Here is a 17,347-nt window from a genome sequence, read left to right on the forward strand (position 1 = left end):
GTACCCATGTGGTTAATAAACACACACACACACACATACACACACACACACACAAAGAACTGAGGACAGAAGAATGGACATCAAATATTTACAACACCGTCACTAGACAATAGATTATACACGGCGGGGGGGGGGGGGGGTGTTTCCTTTGTTTCGTTTTTTTTCCAACAATTTACTGTTAAATTGTTTAACATTTTATTAAATATGCCTGAAGAAGGATTTCTAACAAAAAAATAAAGACTTAATAATAGTGGAATTTAAGACATAAATAAGAGAAAATTTGGGGTAATAAACCTAAGGGATATCTATTGGGATATTTGCCTAATACACAAAGATTCCTCTTTTTTTGGACTTTCACTGGCACCATCAACTATAAACTCTGTCTCCAAAGGGGCAGACATATTCTCCCGCTTGGACCGGAGATGCAGAACAAGTCAGTCTGCAGAGAGGAGAGAAGAGAATGGGGCTGATGTCAGAATAGGGGCACAGATGACAGAGCACCTGGGCGCACTTCAGTCCGATTTAAACCCTCCCCAAGATCTGTTGACATTTCTGCTCTTGGGTTTTTTTCTGATGCTTCTTTATATTTATAGTAAATGTCTTTTTGTTTTTAAACTAGCTTGAGTTGGTTTGTTGCTCGCAAAGAGTTTTGTTTTGTTTTTTTTTTTGCGGTACGTGGGCCTCTCACTGTCGTGGCCTCTCCCATTGCGGGGCACAGGCTCCGGACACACAGGCTCAGCGGCCATGGCTCACGGGCCCAGCCGCTCCATGGCATGTGGGATCTTCCCGGACCGGGGCACGAACCTGTGTCCCCTGCATTGGCAGGTGGACTCGCAACCACTGTGCCACCAGGGAAGCCCTCACAAAGAGTTTTGACCAATACAAGATCCTTCCCAGTTCCTCCAAAACATAACCCACAAGTGACCATGGCCTGGTACACTCAGTTCTAAGAAGAGTTCAGTAAGTAAAAGCTTCAGATCTGAGACCTGATCTTTTGGATAAAGTTAGGCCCTCGGGTGCTTAAGGCACAAGCAGATGAATCAGAAAAAAGTAATAAAAGTAAGAAGTTGATGAGAAACAAGGGACTGAGCAGGGGGCAGATCAAAGAGAAAGGCAGGGGAGGGCGAAAAGGAAGCCATACGATGAGAGTTCTAGAGTCTAGGATGCGGAAGTCACCCCCATCACTGACGTTCATCGATCTTCAGTTCACAATCCCATGTGCGATCTGCTTGCCTTTTACGAAGGGCGGATGAATTCCAGAATTAGTTGAGTTGATCTTCATTGCCTTCAAGTTGGCCAGCATACCATCCAACTCCTGTGTGTCCAAGTTCCTTCCACTGGTCACAGCAACCCTGCAAAGGCCCCAAATACTGGCCCTCTGGGAAGGAGATTATTTCTTAACACCGCCCACAATGAATAACTGCGGACTGGGCAGTTGTGTTGGCCCCAGGTCAGTTTTCTTTACTGACCACAATCCAAACCAACAACTCATGAACAGCAAGTTCCATTTCCCAGGACTCTAGAAGAAAATGTATCCCAGGGACCACTGAAAAAGTCAAGCAACACTTCTGTGTGGCCCATCAGATCCCAGTGTATCACTGTCACTATTTAAAAATAAATTTCACACTAATAGATGATTATCCATTAAATAAAATAAGAATCCATGAGGCCAAACTGATATAAATAAATTTTATTTAAAAATAAGGGGGAAAGGGAGGTGGAATGCCAACTAATAAATGTAGAAGGAATGGCGAAATCAGAAAATTATCATTTGGCAAACATCACAATGACAATTGATTCAGGTAAGGAACATCAATGGTTGCTACTAAACCTGGCCAGTGAAAGCTTGATGACAAACAGGCTATTGACTTAATTGTAAAGTATCTCCCCACAAGATTATTTTTAATTACAAAGAGGAAAACAGTAACTTTTTAGTGGAGAAACCGAGAAGACTGAACTTTAGCCAAGTGATCAAAGTCAGCCTCACTGCTAATGGAACCAACCAAGTTCACTTGCCTCCTGATACAGTGGGTGAGGGGGACACATCTCTTCTGTGACATTCCTGCCAAAAGTACATAATCTGAATCTAAACCTGGGAAACGTGAGACAAATCCAAATGGAGGAACATTCTGCAAAAATTTCAAGTTCGTAAAAGACAAAGAAAGACTCTAGAGTGATTCTAGTTTAAAGGAGACTAAAGAGGTGAGACAGTTAAATGCAGCACATGATCCCTGAACCAGAAAAAAAATTATTTTGCTCTGAAGGACATTATTAGGATAAGGTCTATCAACTAGGTAACATTATCTGAATGATTTGGGGGCAAAAGGACATCATAACTGCAACTTAGTTCAGAAAGAAAATTATATCAGTATATCCATGTCTGTATCTATACATCTGCATATCCGTCCATCTAGAGAGAATGACAAAGGAAATGTGGTAAAGGCAAATGTTAACATTTGGGGAATCTGGGTGAAGCTATCATGGGAATTTTTTGTTCTATTTCAACTTTTCTCTAAGTCTGGAATTATTTTAAAATAAAAATAAATACCACTCAAATCCCTTAGGACCAAGCACTTGTGGCCCATTTTCCCAATAGCTGATAAAATGTCATTTTGTGCCAGCAAAGTGTCAGCTTCGACTTTCTTCTGAAGCTTTACTCCATCCCTTTCCCAAGTCCCACTTGTTCCTCTTCCAGCTGCTTGGCGTTCGTCAGCCCTGGCCTTGTCCCAGGCTGTGAAGGCCCCCGCAACCAGGCCTTCCCATGGTGCCCATGTGGACAGCCCCCGGGACGCAGCCTCTGCTGGTCTGTGTGGGGCTGGGGCATCTGCAGTCTAGCTCAGGAAGCCAGGTGTTGTCCTGGCATCTTCTGCCACCATGGCGACAGGGGGCTGCCCTGGGCTGCTGGATGGGAGGAGGAACTCTGCTCCAGTAAGGATCTAAATATAACACTGAGGGAAGGAGGTGAGAGGGAAGTGGGGGGAACATCTTAGCTTTTCCTTCCTTTCCAGGAACAACCTTTAGAAGTGTTTTAAAGAGCTTTTCTTCCTCATCATTACTATCAGATGTATGTTCTCCTGGGTTTCTTGGTACTTCAAAAGAATTAATCTTTCCCTACTAGACTTCACAATATCCCCTGTCCCCTACACACACACACACACACACACACACACACACACACTGAGAATGGCTCCCTACACAAGACTTCCCTGGGAGTCCATCTCAGCCTTATTACTCAGCACCCAAATTTGCTCCCCTGGGGATTTGGTCCCAGCAAATCCTTCACCTCCAGAAAGAGAGAAGGAAACTAAACAGCAACGGTTCAGTGTACATCTGGGTCCAGTCACTGGTCAGCAGCACTTAGTAGGGCACCAGGTGTGGGCAGAACAATGCGGGTTTTCCGGGAAATTATAAGTGCCCAGGGTAAAGTATCTGTGTCTGATTCTGTCAGACACATCGTAAAACCTTGGAACTTATGTGCTGATGGTAAATGTCCTTCACAGTTAGCTGTCTCTCCTTAGGGTTTTCAATAGGGCATTCATTGAAGGTAGGAAAAAATATACATTGATGTCCCTGAAGGGAAATAAATGGAACACTTCGGACGTGATGCCAGACGGTGTGGTCATCATGCCACTGTTCTACATGGATTGATTTGGGCAGTGATGCAGAACTGCCAGGAGCCAGCCCTCGGATACCCATGATGAGAGCTTCAGCGGGTCACCGTCTGGACGAGATTTGGCTTGAGATGGCGTTGGGTGGCACCGAAGGGAGCTGGAGGGATGGTCGAGTCTGGGAACCTGCTAAGTCATGAGGTGAAGCCTATGGCTGGGGGCTGCTTGGTCTATAGCAGAGACGAGGGGCTCACACACCACGCACGTGACATGCCATCTACTTTGGAAAGTAGAAGGAAGACACCAAGGGGCCAGAGATGTCACAGGGAATTTCTGAGGGCCGTTGTTTTGAAGGGACCTTTCAAGAAAATGCTTTTCCTTGAAATGCTGAGCTCACTTAGAGCTGTGAGTGAGGGCTAGCAGGGTCCTCTGCCCCGGAGAATGGCTGGGGATGGGGACGGACACCCCACTGGAGGTAGCCAACTGCAGTGGACTTGGATGAAGAAATGCTGGGAAAGAGTTGGGTTCCTCCTAAGGAGCAACAGGGTGGGGCTGATGGATGATTAATGCTACATGACTTACTGTGCTGCGTTCTCAGGATGTTGCCCAAATCTCTTCTTGATCTGGGTTCATGGGGATCTCTATCCTGACCATTCATTACAGCAAGATGACTTGTTTCATAGCCTGACTCAGAGCGCTGCTGGGGTGTGCATCTGAACCGCTGGACATCATGACATCCTATCTTGGTGCCAATAGAAGAAGATGCTTTCAGAGACTGTGACGAAGTTTCACTTTGAAACCTTGTTTTGAAAGCCCTGGGGAAGGATAGATCATCTCAGGGCAAAATGGAAAAACTGCTAGTGTAGCTAGCTAGTAAGCTAGATTTTGTTCTCAAAGTTTGGGACCAAGGTTTTCCTGGTAAGCAACTTGGTTATCCCCAGAGAGAGGTCAAGCATTTATCCAAACTGCAAAAATATCAAGAAAGCAGGAAACAAAGTGAGTTTAACTTAAAAATATTTCACAGTGTTCAAATAATCTGTCATATGTTTTCTCATGTCACCCTCACAACAGTCTTTAACAAATGTTACTGTCTTTCAACAAATATTTCTGAATGCCTCATAGGCTGTGTAACTTGGGATAACGTGGGGGAACAGACAGACATGGTCTCTGCTCTCACAAATTTAGCCTGTCCTAAAGAAGAATACAATAATTATAAATGCTACTTAATTCCAAGGTGGAATAGCAATCTCTTTCTTCAATTTTACTGAGGGAAAAACTGAGGCTTACTGAGGTTCAGGGATAATTCTTCATGTCCAGAACTAAAAGAAAAAGCTATTCCCTTTTCTATTCTGTCATTCTGTTTCTTAGGGCATATAGCTTCAATTTGACTATTTTATTAGATAACATTTCTTTGTCACACAAAAGTAAGTTCAGGAGAAAATTTGCAGTGTAAAAATAATATTATAGGAATTTATTAAATCTAGACAATTTTCTCCACTTATTCTATTTCTGGCCTATTTTTGTTGTATCAGTAATTTCTGATAAATTATCAAGGGTTCTTGTTTCCATTACATACAATTGCAGTGGCACTAAAACCTGTAGACGGCATGGCTAAATATAACTTTGCAAATCTATCCTTTTCTACCACATGTTGCCAGTCCCCAGAGTATCCTTACAGAGAAGATTCACAAAAGTAGATTGTTTTACTCCTTTCTGGCTACTCAGTGCCTAGAACGATGCCTGACACATAGTCACTAGATAAATGTTGAATAAATGAATGATTGGTCTCTCTGTTGTTTTAAGAAAAGAAAGCCCTATGTTTTCCTTCTTTCTTCAGACAGAACATGATATTGAATTTCATGAACTGCCCTGATTATTCGCTTGAACCTATACAACCTATAAAAACCAATGTCAAGGTGAAATTGTCTTAATCCTATACATAAAATTTCAATTAGCCAAGCTAATTAAGGAGGAATGATTTCCAAATAATTCCAGAAGCTAATAGTAACAGAACTGTTATATAGGATATCCCAGAAGATCTTTCCCAAAAGGGATGGTCTAGTTGAGAATGAGTCCAACTGTATATAAACATACTTGGAATCATCTCGAAGCATGTTTCAACGTGCCTGTTGACTATGTGTTTTTAATATGGATTTTGTTTTCATTCAGAATATAGAGTCAATATTTTCTGTGATGACAAAATTACAATTTTGAACATTTTGTTTCCACTAGGGGAGAATAAAGGTCTGAGTGAAAAGGTAGCAGCCAAACAAAGGAGCGTGGAAGGGGAAGAGTTCCAACAGGAGTCGGACAAGATCACTTCAGGCAGAAGGTAAGTGAGTATGTTTTGTGGCCTTTCCAAGGAGTCTGTGCTTCAAAGTTGTTTTGCGTCATCGTGTCATGAATGTTTGAGCATGTACACGGAGCCCTAAATTATCACCACCTGGCTTCGGTCCACCCAGTGGCACATTCCTCTTGTCCAATGATGCCTTAGCTCATGGTATACGGTCGAGTCACTTGGAAATCCAGAAAAAGGATTGGATCAAGTCCCGTGCATGCAGTGATTGGCCAGCCCTTGTAGCATCAGACTGTGGTTAGTTCCACTCCTAGATCACTTTACTACATGGATGGTGAGTTAAGACGTTTGATGATGTTGAAGCCTCATGTTGTCTGTTCCTTCTAAATCCAAGAATTTGTTCCACCATCGGAAGGGTATGCTTGATGAAAGACGGGTCAGAGGCATCCGAAATGACAGGCTGTATTTAGCACAATATCTTGTTTTCTTTTATTTATTGCCCAAAGAACTGAATGTTCATGGGAAAGAATTTTTAGGCATCCTAGTATTTGTTTCTGGAATGTATTTTTCTACATATGGTAGCATGCAGCATCTGCATGAAGGATGGTAGACAGAAATTTTTTACTGCAATTCTTCATTACAAATAGGAGAAAACTGGAGGACAGAGAACCTCAGTAACTTATTCAAGGTAATCAGATTTGTTCGTAGCCAAAGCTAAAACCCAGGACTCAAGATTCCCCGTATTTCACAGATGATTTCATAAGAACATGCAGACATTCCAAATCAGATTCCTCCCTCTCTCCCAAGCTCATTCTTCATTTGAGTATCATTTGTTTTTCTGGAACTAATTACAAATTTACAGTTTAGGCACCAAGCCAAGCCCAACTATTATGGCTTCAGGCTCTGTTAGGGTAAATATAAGCAGAGATGTTCTGACTACGCTCTGTGAAGCCTCTTCAAGGGTCACAATGCAGATGTGTGCTCGTGTGAGTGTGCACGTATGTTGCTCATGTGTGCATGTGTGGTTGTACGGATAGAGACGGGGCATCCTCTAACTTTGACAAGATTACTTCCTTCTTTACCTACGTACCTATTGGTAAGATTTTGTTTAAAAAACAACAAAAAATGTCTGTGGTGTCAGACATTCCTGTCACACACATCAGCATGTCCCGTAGATACTTTCTCCTGAATCCAAGAAAAAAACATTATATTTTAATTGTAAATTATTCTTTATGGTATAGGGTCTATATTACTGAGACTTTGGTAACTTTGGGCTTTTTAGTCCACAGGCTCCATTACATTACGCAGTGGTGGGTTTTTATTTGTTCACTTACTTGCTTGTGCATTGAATGATCAACAAGGCTAACAGACATTTTATATACAGATTCATTTTATCTTTTATGTGTTACTGAAAATCCAAACTTTACAACAGAGCGATATGTTAATGCAGAGAATTTATTAGTTGAGGCCACAAGCCTGGATCCTTCCGAAAGAACACATCAGATAAAGCCACATCAGGATATTACTTTTGATAATAAATGTGCAGACCGGACCGTCCCTACGCCCATCTGTAAAGCTGGGTGGGATATTGTGGGCATCCCCCCTCCATCCTTCCACACCCCCAACACACTTTTTATCCTGAAAGCACATCCTCACTTGGTGGAATAGAAAATGTGGAAAGTGTTAGGACTGAAGCTGCAAATTCAGATAAAAATGCCTTGGTGTGTGTAGCTTATTCTTAAGTAAATAACATACCTGAAGGTATCTGAAAATTATCTTTTTTTCATAAACATATGGTTTTGTTGGCTCTGCCTCAAGGCAAACAACCATGAGACAGATAGTACAGAGTTCCTATTAGATGATTTGCCGTAACAAGATAGACTAATTAGCTCTTTCCTAAGAGTTCGGTTTGATGTTGGAGAGCCCGTGAGAGCTGTGGAAGCTGAGGGGAGAGAGGGATGTTACTGAGGAGGGGTGCCAAACAGAACTGGGTGGGACACGAAGGGAGACATGCTGAAGACAAACTAAGCAATGTTCTGCGTTAGGAAGAGGCATAAAGGGCTCCCCTGGTGGCGCAGTGGTTGAGAGTCCGCCTGCCGATGCAGGGGACACGGGTTCGTGCCCCGGTCCAGGAAGATCCCACATGCCGCAGAGCGGCTGGGCCGGTGAGCCATGGCCGCTGAGCCTGCGCATCCGGAGCCTGTGCTCCGCAGCGGGAGAGGCCACAGCTGTGAGAGGCCCGCGTACCGAGAAAAAAAAAAAAAAAAGAGGCATAAAGACAGATGGCCAAGAGGCGCATGAAGAGCTGTTCAACATCACGAATTATTAGAGAAATGCAAGTCAAAACTACAATGAGGTACCACCTCACACGGTCAGAATGGCCATCATCAAAAAATCTACAAACAGTAAATGCTGGAGAGGGTGTGGAGAAAAGGGAACCCTCTTGCACTGTTGGTGGGAATGTAAATTGATACAGCCACCATGGAGAACAGTATGGAGGTTCCTGAAAAAACTAAAAATAGAACTACCATACGACCCAGAAATCCCACTACTGGGCACATACCCAGAGAAAACCATAATTCAAAAAGACACATGCACCCCAATGTTCATTGCAGCACTATTTACAATAGCCAGGACATGGAAGCAACCTAAATGTCCAATGACAGATGAATGGATAAAGAAGACATGGTGCATATATACAATGGAATATTAGCCATAAAAAGGAACGAAATTGAGTCATTTGTAGAGACTGGATGGACCTAGAGACTGTCATACAGAGTGATGTAAGTCAGAAAGAGAAAAACAAGTATCGTATATTAACGCATGTATGTGGAATCTGGAAAAATTATACAGATGAACCAGTTTGCAAGGCAGAAATAGAAACACAGATGTAGGGAACAAGTGTATGGACACCAAGGGGGGAAAGCGGGGGTGGGGAGTGAGGTGAATTGGGAGATTGGGATTGACATATATACACTACTATGTATAAAATGGATAACTAATAAGAAAAAAAGGCGTAAAGAGCTAACATTTGGAATCTGAAACCATTTCATTCTTGACTTGCTCACTTGCAAATAACCCAATAAAAACGTATAGGCTTCTTAAAGGCAAAGATTGTGTCTTACCAATTTCCGCATGTCTAGTGCTTAATGTAGAACCAAGCACATTGTTATCACTCCTTAAATGTTTATTGTTTTTAAGTAAATGAACGAATGCTTAATGCACGCATATATATGTTTCTCTACCAGAGAAAAAGATTTCCTTTTTTTCTTTAGGTTGATGCATTCCATGGTATTATATATAAAATGAGATGCCCTTTTAATCTGCTCTGCATGAAACTGACCATTCTGAACAAAGACATTGGCCTTCTCTGAATTCTGATGCTCTTAGAAATTGAGATAAATATTTAACCATCCCTCCCTGTGCCCTTGTGGATCTGTGTGGAATCCTTGAGCTGGCTAATTGAACATTAAATGTATAAGTTAAACTACTCATCTCTCAGTAACAGAGGAGGATAAACTTAGTACAAAAAGAACATTCTTCTTCCTCACCTGTGAACATAAAGCAAAACAAAAATCTGCAAGTGTATTTTGAGATAGGTTTATGAGGAGCTTTGACATATGCATATGAATTTGATGATGAAGTTTTGACATTTGTACAACTACACACTCATAAAGTTGTATCAGAAACTCTTTAAAAAACAACCACCACCATACATACATTTTGCTGTTTTTCTGGAAAAAAAAATAGGTACTCCTAATCCATGGAGTTTCCATTCACAGAAAAAGCTGTCAGGAAAGAAAACGTCAGCCATAGAAAGGCATTCTATTAGGGAAATGAACCAAATCAGAAAAGGAGAACACTATTCGCAATTTAACCAGCCAAGTTAAACATGACACGATTAGAGCCAATCTTTGGGGACCAAGTTAGTGGTAATTGTGCCTTATTTAACTTGGCCAATTAAAGGCTGAACTCTTTTCTAAATTGGCTATTTTCAAAGCAATCACACCTTTGCACTCAGAATTTTTTTCAGCTTGCCATTTTTAATTTAGTATTTGACTGCTTAATAGATGTATGTGTACATGGACCCGTGACTAAATATTTGCACATAATACAAAATTAATATGCATTTGTATTGGGCAGAATGAAGGATTTCTTATTATATTAGGCTTTTAAACCAGATCAGGGTCATATATGTTTTTACATGTCCAATAATTTCCAACATCTGAAGAAAGTAAGCTGTGAAATATATTGCCTAAGGGTAGATTCCTAGAAAATAACTATTATAACTTGGAAAAAAGAATAACCTAAGGAATGAGGGTTTCAATATGTAGAAAAAGTAGAGAAGAGGACAAAGTGTTGGTTTTTCTACCAACCATAAGTGCATCTTCATTTACTTTGTACCATGAGTCAGTTAATATTTATTGAAGGCTCTGTGCAGAGAACTGCTCTTGACTAGATGATTCCAACCAAAGCCCCAGAAATTATCCCTGACTCAAGAAGCATCTACTCTTAAAAAAAAAAAAAAAAAGGAAGAAAAGACCCAAATTGTGTGGGAGCATAAATACAAAGACTGAAAGCTCGAATCAGCTTCTCAGCTTTCTACACTGGGATAAAAGTATTCATATACGTTAGTGTTAAGACTCAAGACTCAGAAATGGAGAAAAGAAAACAGTTGAGGGGGGCTTCCCTGGTGGCGCAGTGGTTGAGAGTCCGCCTGCCGATGCAGCGGACACGGGATCGTGCCCCGGTCTGGGAAGATCCCACGTGCCGCAGAGCGGCTGGGCCATGTGAGACATGGCCGCTGAGCCTGCGCGCCCGGAGCCTGTGCTCCGCAACGGGAGAGGCCACAACAGTGAGAGGCCCGCGTACCGCAAAAAAAAAAAAAAAGAAAACAGTTGAGGGGAGGAGGTCCTCATAGCTCTATGAATTGAGACTGACGGAATTAGTCAAAAAAAGTTTTTCTGGGGAAATCTAGTGGAATAAGCACTGGAAGAAGAGTAAGAGGCTCTGAAATGAAAGTAAATGACTGAAAGTCAGCTTTGTAGAACAAAACACGGTAGGTGCTCTACACTAAAACAAATCTATCTTCCCAATGCCTTTAGGAATTAAGGACATACGTATTTTTACATAAAGTGTGGATCCAAATACGTAGACTAGAGTAGACTTGACTTTTCAAGATCTAAAACCATTTTCTGCCTAACAGAATGAGTAGTTGCTTAAGAATTTCAATACCATGTTGTATGCATTCTGGTTAATTTTACAGCCAGCTTTTCTACACACACTTTCCATTCTTTGTGGAGATGGAAACCTTAACGCTGTCACCTGTTTTGATCAACAGGAGGAACTGATGACAAAGAGAGGTAATCGGAGTGCAGGGTAAAGTTAGGGCAGAAGTAAAATGAAAACTCGTACCCCGAGGCCACATGGTGGGGCTTGGTGAGGTGAGCTGGAAGGAACACTGGATCCTTGGCTTCTAGAAAAAACGAGCACAAGGCTCTTTCCTTGCTTCCCTCGGGTTGGGGGTGGGGTGGAGAGAACTTCACCCCCCCAAAGGAGGTGTCGTTGTCTTTGGTCACATTTTGTGACACTTGATTGGCTGACATGGTGGTGGGTGTACTGGCTGGAGGCGTCGCGTGTTAAAAGATGCGTCTGTCCCCTGTTCGGCTCCTCTGACGTCATCCCTCTCTTACTATCGATTTTAGGTGCTCTTTCTTTCCCCACGGAGTAGACTCCTGGCTGGCTTAAGAAAGCCTGGGGCCGAAGACCTAGGCCAGCATGGTTCAAGTGTTGGCCGGGGTTCCTGCTTACTCTCTGGCTCTCTCTGGACATTTGAACTGGCCTTTCTTCTCTTTATAGTGATACAGTCTGAAGGCTTATGTTTGGGGAAAAGAACAAAGGACAGCAGGCCTCTGTCTGCTATGATCCTAGGTAGAGCTCACCGAGACAGGATCTGGTCCAGCCCTTAGAGGTGCATTGTAGTTTAGAGGCTGAAATCCCAGCTAAAAACAAAGTGTTGTTTAACTTTGCATATCATTTCTCTATGCACGTGTTTATTTTGGGGACCTTGTGTAGAGGTGAGTCTACTTGAGGACATAATTTGCATATTCTAAAACACAAACACTATCAACATACCCCGGTAAACTAGCATGATGATCATTCTTTAATGTCGCTCCCATCTATAGTCTCTAACAGGCATGGGCTCTACAAGTGTCTCCTACACCCTGCTCTGCAATCTTGAGTGAGGTGTTTTTCCAAAAGATTTTATTTTCAAAGTTAAAGCTCAATGGTTGGTTAAAAAAGAACCTTGGCCTCTTACCATATGACATAGCACTTAACATTTGTTTTTTGGAGACACAGATTGAGCCCTGACTGCACGTAAGGTATTGTGAAGAGTGTTGAGTTACCCAAATCAACAAGTCATGGCTTCAGCCCTCAATCTGGGGAGAGGCAGATCTGTTTAAAAATGGTCCCTGGGACTTCCCTGATAACCCAGTGGTTAAGACTTTGCCTTCCAGTGCAGGGGGTGCGGGTTCGATCCCCGGTCGGGGAGCTAAGGTCCCACATGCCTCACGGCCAAAAACCCAAAATATAAAACAGAAACAATATTGCAACAAATTCAATAAAGACTTTAAAAATGGTCCAAAACAAAAAATTGTCCCTAAAAACAATCGTAAACAGATATACATGAGATAGTCAATACAAGAGACAGCACAGAGACGGAGATCATGAGTTGGTTGAAAAGAGATTCTCCGTAAGAGAATGAACTTTGTGACAGTAAAGGGAAACATTGAAGAAAGGAAAAAACAGTGGAGAAAAGAAAAGATAATGGCATATAAAGGGAAATGATGTCAAATAAACAAAATTATTGCCCTTTAAATCTTTCCATTCTGTTAAGAATTGGAGTGGAGTAATCATAAGAAGAGTACAGTAATTTTGTCTTTTTATTCTGATGCATTGACATCTTGGGGCCATGCTGATCCTGGAGAGCCTGCCCCTCCCAGGACTAGCTAATTCCTAGAGATAGTAAAGGACTTTCCAGCCAGCTCACCTGTCATATGCAAACCAGCCACACCCCACACCCCCAGCCATCTCCTTTATGGGCCGCTATCACACTCTGGGCCGCTATCCCCTGCCTTAATCACCCCATGGCCAGTGCAATGGATGAAATGTTTGTGTCCCCCCAAAATTTATATCTTAAAATTCGAATCCCAATGTGATGGTATTTGGAGGGGATTTTGCGAGGTAGTTAGGTCATGTGTGTAGAGCTCTCATGAATGGCATGAGTGCCCTCATAAAAAGAGGCCACAGAGCTAGCTTCTTCTCTTCCTGTCAGGTGAGGACACAGTGAGAACTTGCAGTCTGCTCTCACCAGCGCCTGGCTGCGATGGCATCCCTCATCTCAGACCTCCAGCGTCCAGAGCTGTGAGAAAGAAATGTTTGTTGTTTAAGCCACCCAGTCTATGGAATTCTTTTATAGCAGCCTGAACTAAGACAGCCAGGTACTAGGCAACTAGGGACAGCCCCTATGCCTCAGAGCCCGCTGCAATCATGCAAACTAGACAATCTAAAGCTTGTTTACCCTTCCTCATGCATTCCTTCCCACAAAAACCACCATAAAGGCTTTGCCCACATTTCCCCTTGCTCTCTCTGCCTCCTGACAGACCCTGGTGCTCCCCCCACCCCGTGTGCCCCCTCCTGCCCCACCCTGTTTCTTGGGAACTGTGAATAACAAGCTGTCTTTTCAATGGCAGTTACCTCCTGATCTGTTGCCCTCAGCATACCTCAATAATAATAAAACCTACTTTTTAAAGCAGTGAGTTATATATCAATGGAAGATTGTAAAAGGCCACCAGGAAAAGAAAACGCAAAAAACTAAAATCTCAGCAGAGAAGGAAGAGTTTAAAAGTGCAGCTGGAGAAAGTGTGGGACAGAGGCCAGGTGGGAGATGCCTGAACAACACGGCCCCCTGTGTCAGCCACCGTGAGTGGAGGGAAAGACATTCGAAAAGTGCATCTTACGCTGCAGAGGCAAATTCAGCTTGTATACTTCGTTTCTTGCCTTTGTTGTATGTGGTTTCATGTTAAGCACATTTCTATCCCTAACCTTGCAGTCAGGATGCTGGCAAGAGAGCTGGCAGGCATATTTGCACTGTATTTCAGATATCCCTGAAATTGCTAGGATAAAGAGAGGGTGGTAGTGGGCTAGAGAAGAGGACCCCAGCGGAGGGGAGAAGAATCCGCTGACAATGGAAGCTTCCTGCTACCTGTCACTCCACTCCACTAATGCTGTCTTCATCTACTGAAAAATTAAATTTAAGCACGCTACTCTCCTATTTTAAACACTCAGATGTCCACCACTACAAAGTTCGGCATAGAAATATGTCCACGATTGAGTTGGATCCCACCTTTCCAGTACTTTCACCCAGTGAACCTTATTGAATGTTCAGTGTCATGGAATTTCTCACCACTTCTTGAACAGACCATGCTTTTGTAACCAGTGGAGCGCTAACTCAAGACCAACAGAGAAATGGGGAAGTAATCCGTTATTAAGAGATGGACAAACCCCTGCTTACGGAAAAGGCAGGGCTGTCTGATAACAGCATGATTGGAAAACATGGTTTCCTTTCAGGGCTGAATCTGCCCTCCCTTTCATCACAAATAGCTGACTTATGGCTTAAATCCTCAGGGGCACTTGAGAGAGAGAAGGATGTGGCCAGACCTGCAGAGCAGATGACAGATCCCCTTAAGTAGCTGCCTGGGCACAGCTAGTGGCCTTCTTTACCTACTCACTGGCCGAAAGGGGAAGAGAGAGCTAGCAAGACGGCCAGGCTGCCTAAACTGTTGATATTTGCAACAAGGAGGCTGGACATGCAGGAGTCAGGACTTGCCTACATGGCTCTTCTAGCGCAGTCAGCCTGCCCAGGGCTAAGGCACGGCTCAGGGAATGTCAAGTTCTGATTCATCGCGATGCAGAAGGCATTTGTATGTATAGTTCTCTTCCTCCAGTCCAAGTCTGGGAAGGATGAAAGTACTTCCTTTGAAACATGAGAAGAAAGAATCCAGAGTTTTTCCATTATCTTTAGTAAGTGGACTCTTCATTTTTTTAAATCTACTTGCCCCCTTGGTCTCCTTCAGGATGGGAACCACATTATCCATCAATGCTTAACACAGCAGGTGGTTAGCAATAATAAATTTCCCTTTAGTGAGTAATAAACAAATGAGTAAATGAGGGATGAACAAATCCCAGGCAGTGAATGTACCTATATAAACCTTTATTTTTTTAATTTAATTTAATTTTATTTTTATTTATTTATTTATTTTGCAGTACGCGGGCCTCTCACTGTTGTGGCCTCTCCCGCCATGGAGCACAGGCTCCGGACGCGCAGGCTCAGCGGCCATGGCTCACGGTCCCAGCCGCTCCGCGGCATGTGGGATCTTCCCGGACCGGGGCACGAACCCACGTCCCCTGCATTGGCAGGCGGACTCTCAACCACTGCGCCACCAGGGAAGCCCCATAAACCTTTATATTTTTATTATAAAGTCCAAAAACATAAGCCATAACAATAAAGATTTCACATATATGATGTTGTTAAATCCTCAAAACAATCCTGGGGGGCTTCCCTGGTGGCACAGTGGTTGAGAGTCCGCCTGCCGATGCAGGGGATGCGGGTTCGTGCCCCAGTCCGGGAGGATCCCACATGCCGCGGAGCGGCTGGGCCCGTGAGCCATGGCCGCTGAGCCTGCGCGTCCGGAGCCTGTGCTCCGCAGCAGGAGAGGCCACAACAGTGACAGGCCCAGGTACCGCAAAAAAAAAAAAAAAAATCCTGGGAAGGGAGGTTATTCTCATTTTTTCCTATGAGAAAACTGAGGATCAGAGAGAACATATTAACCACTTAAATGCACGCAACTAGTGAGTGACAGCACTGGGACTGAGAGCCCAAACCTTCTGGTTCCAAGTAGACAATTCCAGAGCTGTCCGGTAAGTCTCATGGAGAAACTCATCACAGGAAGATAAGAAGAGAGCTAGAGGGGGAAGGACAGGAGTGTGGTTTTCAGATTTCGCTGTGCTTAAGAATGAATGGAGGTATGCTTCCATCAATATTCAAAGACACAAGTAATGCCTACGAGTCACTAAGAAAGAGACACAGAATTCAAAAGAATGAGGGGAGAAGATATGAAGATGTAGTAATAGAGAAAGATTCTCAACCTTTCTAGGAATCAGGGAAATGAAAATTGGATGGATGAGATGTTCTTACACCCAATATTGGTAAAAATTAAGAAGTTTGATAGTTTCAAGTGTTGGTGAGACTACGAGGAAATGAAATGGGTACCATTGTACACTCCTGATGGGAGTATAACATTGTGTAGCCACTTAGGAGGACCGTTGGCAGTTTCTATGAAAATTTAAAATGCATGTTCTTTATGACCCAGCGTGGTCTAGAAGGTGGATTCTGTGTATCTCAGGACATGTGCCAGACTCATTCAGTATCAGGGAAAGTACGGTAACTTCTATTTGTGTGCAACTGTACACCATCCTTTTAAATTTCGTGTTGAGAATCTATTTTTGCGGAGGGTGCCATGGAGCACCGCCTCGATGCCCTTTCTAGCTGGTTCCCCAGATGGCAGGAAGGGTGACTGCCAAAGGCTCATGGCTGAGGGGCTCCTAGGGAATTGCCCTCGGCCCAGGGGAGCTGCTTTGCCCATCCTGGTCAGCCTGTGTCCGATGACTGGTCAAGCTGAGGGTAGAAAGACTAGCCCCTTACCTCAATTCTAAATAGCACTAAGGGGCCATCCAGCCCTGAACTCCAAGGACCAGCTGAGTGCTTGCTGGCAATGCATTGAGCTCACCTTCTCTCCCCAGTAACGTCCCAGCATGCACAGCTCAGAGCCTTGGTGTCTGTTTCCTGACCTAAGGAGGTTGTATAATGCACAAATGAATACAAAAGCACACACATATAATTTACAAATATTTAAATGCACATATATTTTGGTGAATGCTCAGAGATGTGCTTTACGGATAGGGTTGCCCTGTCTACCTAATATTCGTATGTTGAAGTCCTAACCCCTCTGCCCAGTCCCTCAGAATATAGTCTTGTTTAAAAATAGGGTAATTGTGGATATGATTAGTTAAGATGAGGTCATACTGGAGTAGGGTGGACCCCTAATCCAATATGACTGGTGTCCTTATAAAAGAGAAATGTAGCCACTGAGACACACACACAGGCAGAAGGCCCTGTGGAGGTTGAACTTGTGCAGTCACATGCTGAGGAGCTACCAGAGTCTAGGAGAGAGGCCTGGAAAAGGTCCTTCCCTGGCACCATCAGCCAGAGCACGGTCCTGCTGAGACCTAGATCTCGGACTTCTAGCCTCCAGAGACAATAGGTTCAGTTTTTTTAAGCCACTCGGTTTTTTTGTTGTTGTTGTTTTTGTCTTTTGTTACG

The 17,347-nt window shown here is 43.3% G+C and overlaps 1 long non-coding RNA gene across 5 annotated transcripts in view; it reads left to right on the top strand.

The window, feature by feature from the left end:
* Nucleotides 1-17,347, top strand: part of LOC109551545 (uncharacterized) — a 205,199-nt gene that overhangs the window by 95,596 nt on the left and 92,256 nt on the right. For all 5 annotated transcript variants that reach the window (XR_012334349.1, XR_004528369.2, XR_002178336.3 and 2 more), the window contains exon 3: nucleotides 5,841-5,940. This is a non-coding gene — a long non-coding RNA (uncharacterized lncRNA). The remainder of the gene's footprint in view (nucleotides 1-5,840; nucleotides 5,941-17,347) is intronic.

The sequence above is a fragment of the Tursiops truncatus genome, chromosome 10 (assembly GCF_011762595.2).
Source record: "Tursiops truncatus isolate mTurTru1 chromosome 10, mTurTru1.mat.Y, whole genome shotgun sequence".
In the NCBI taxonomy this organism is placed as follows: Eukaryota; Metazoa; Chordata; class Mammalia; order Artiodactyla; family Delphinidae; genus Tursiops; species Tursiops truncatus.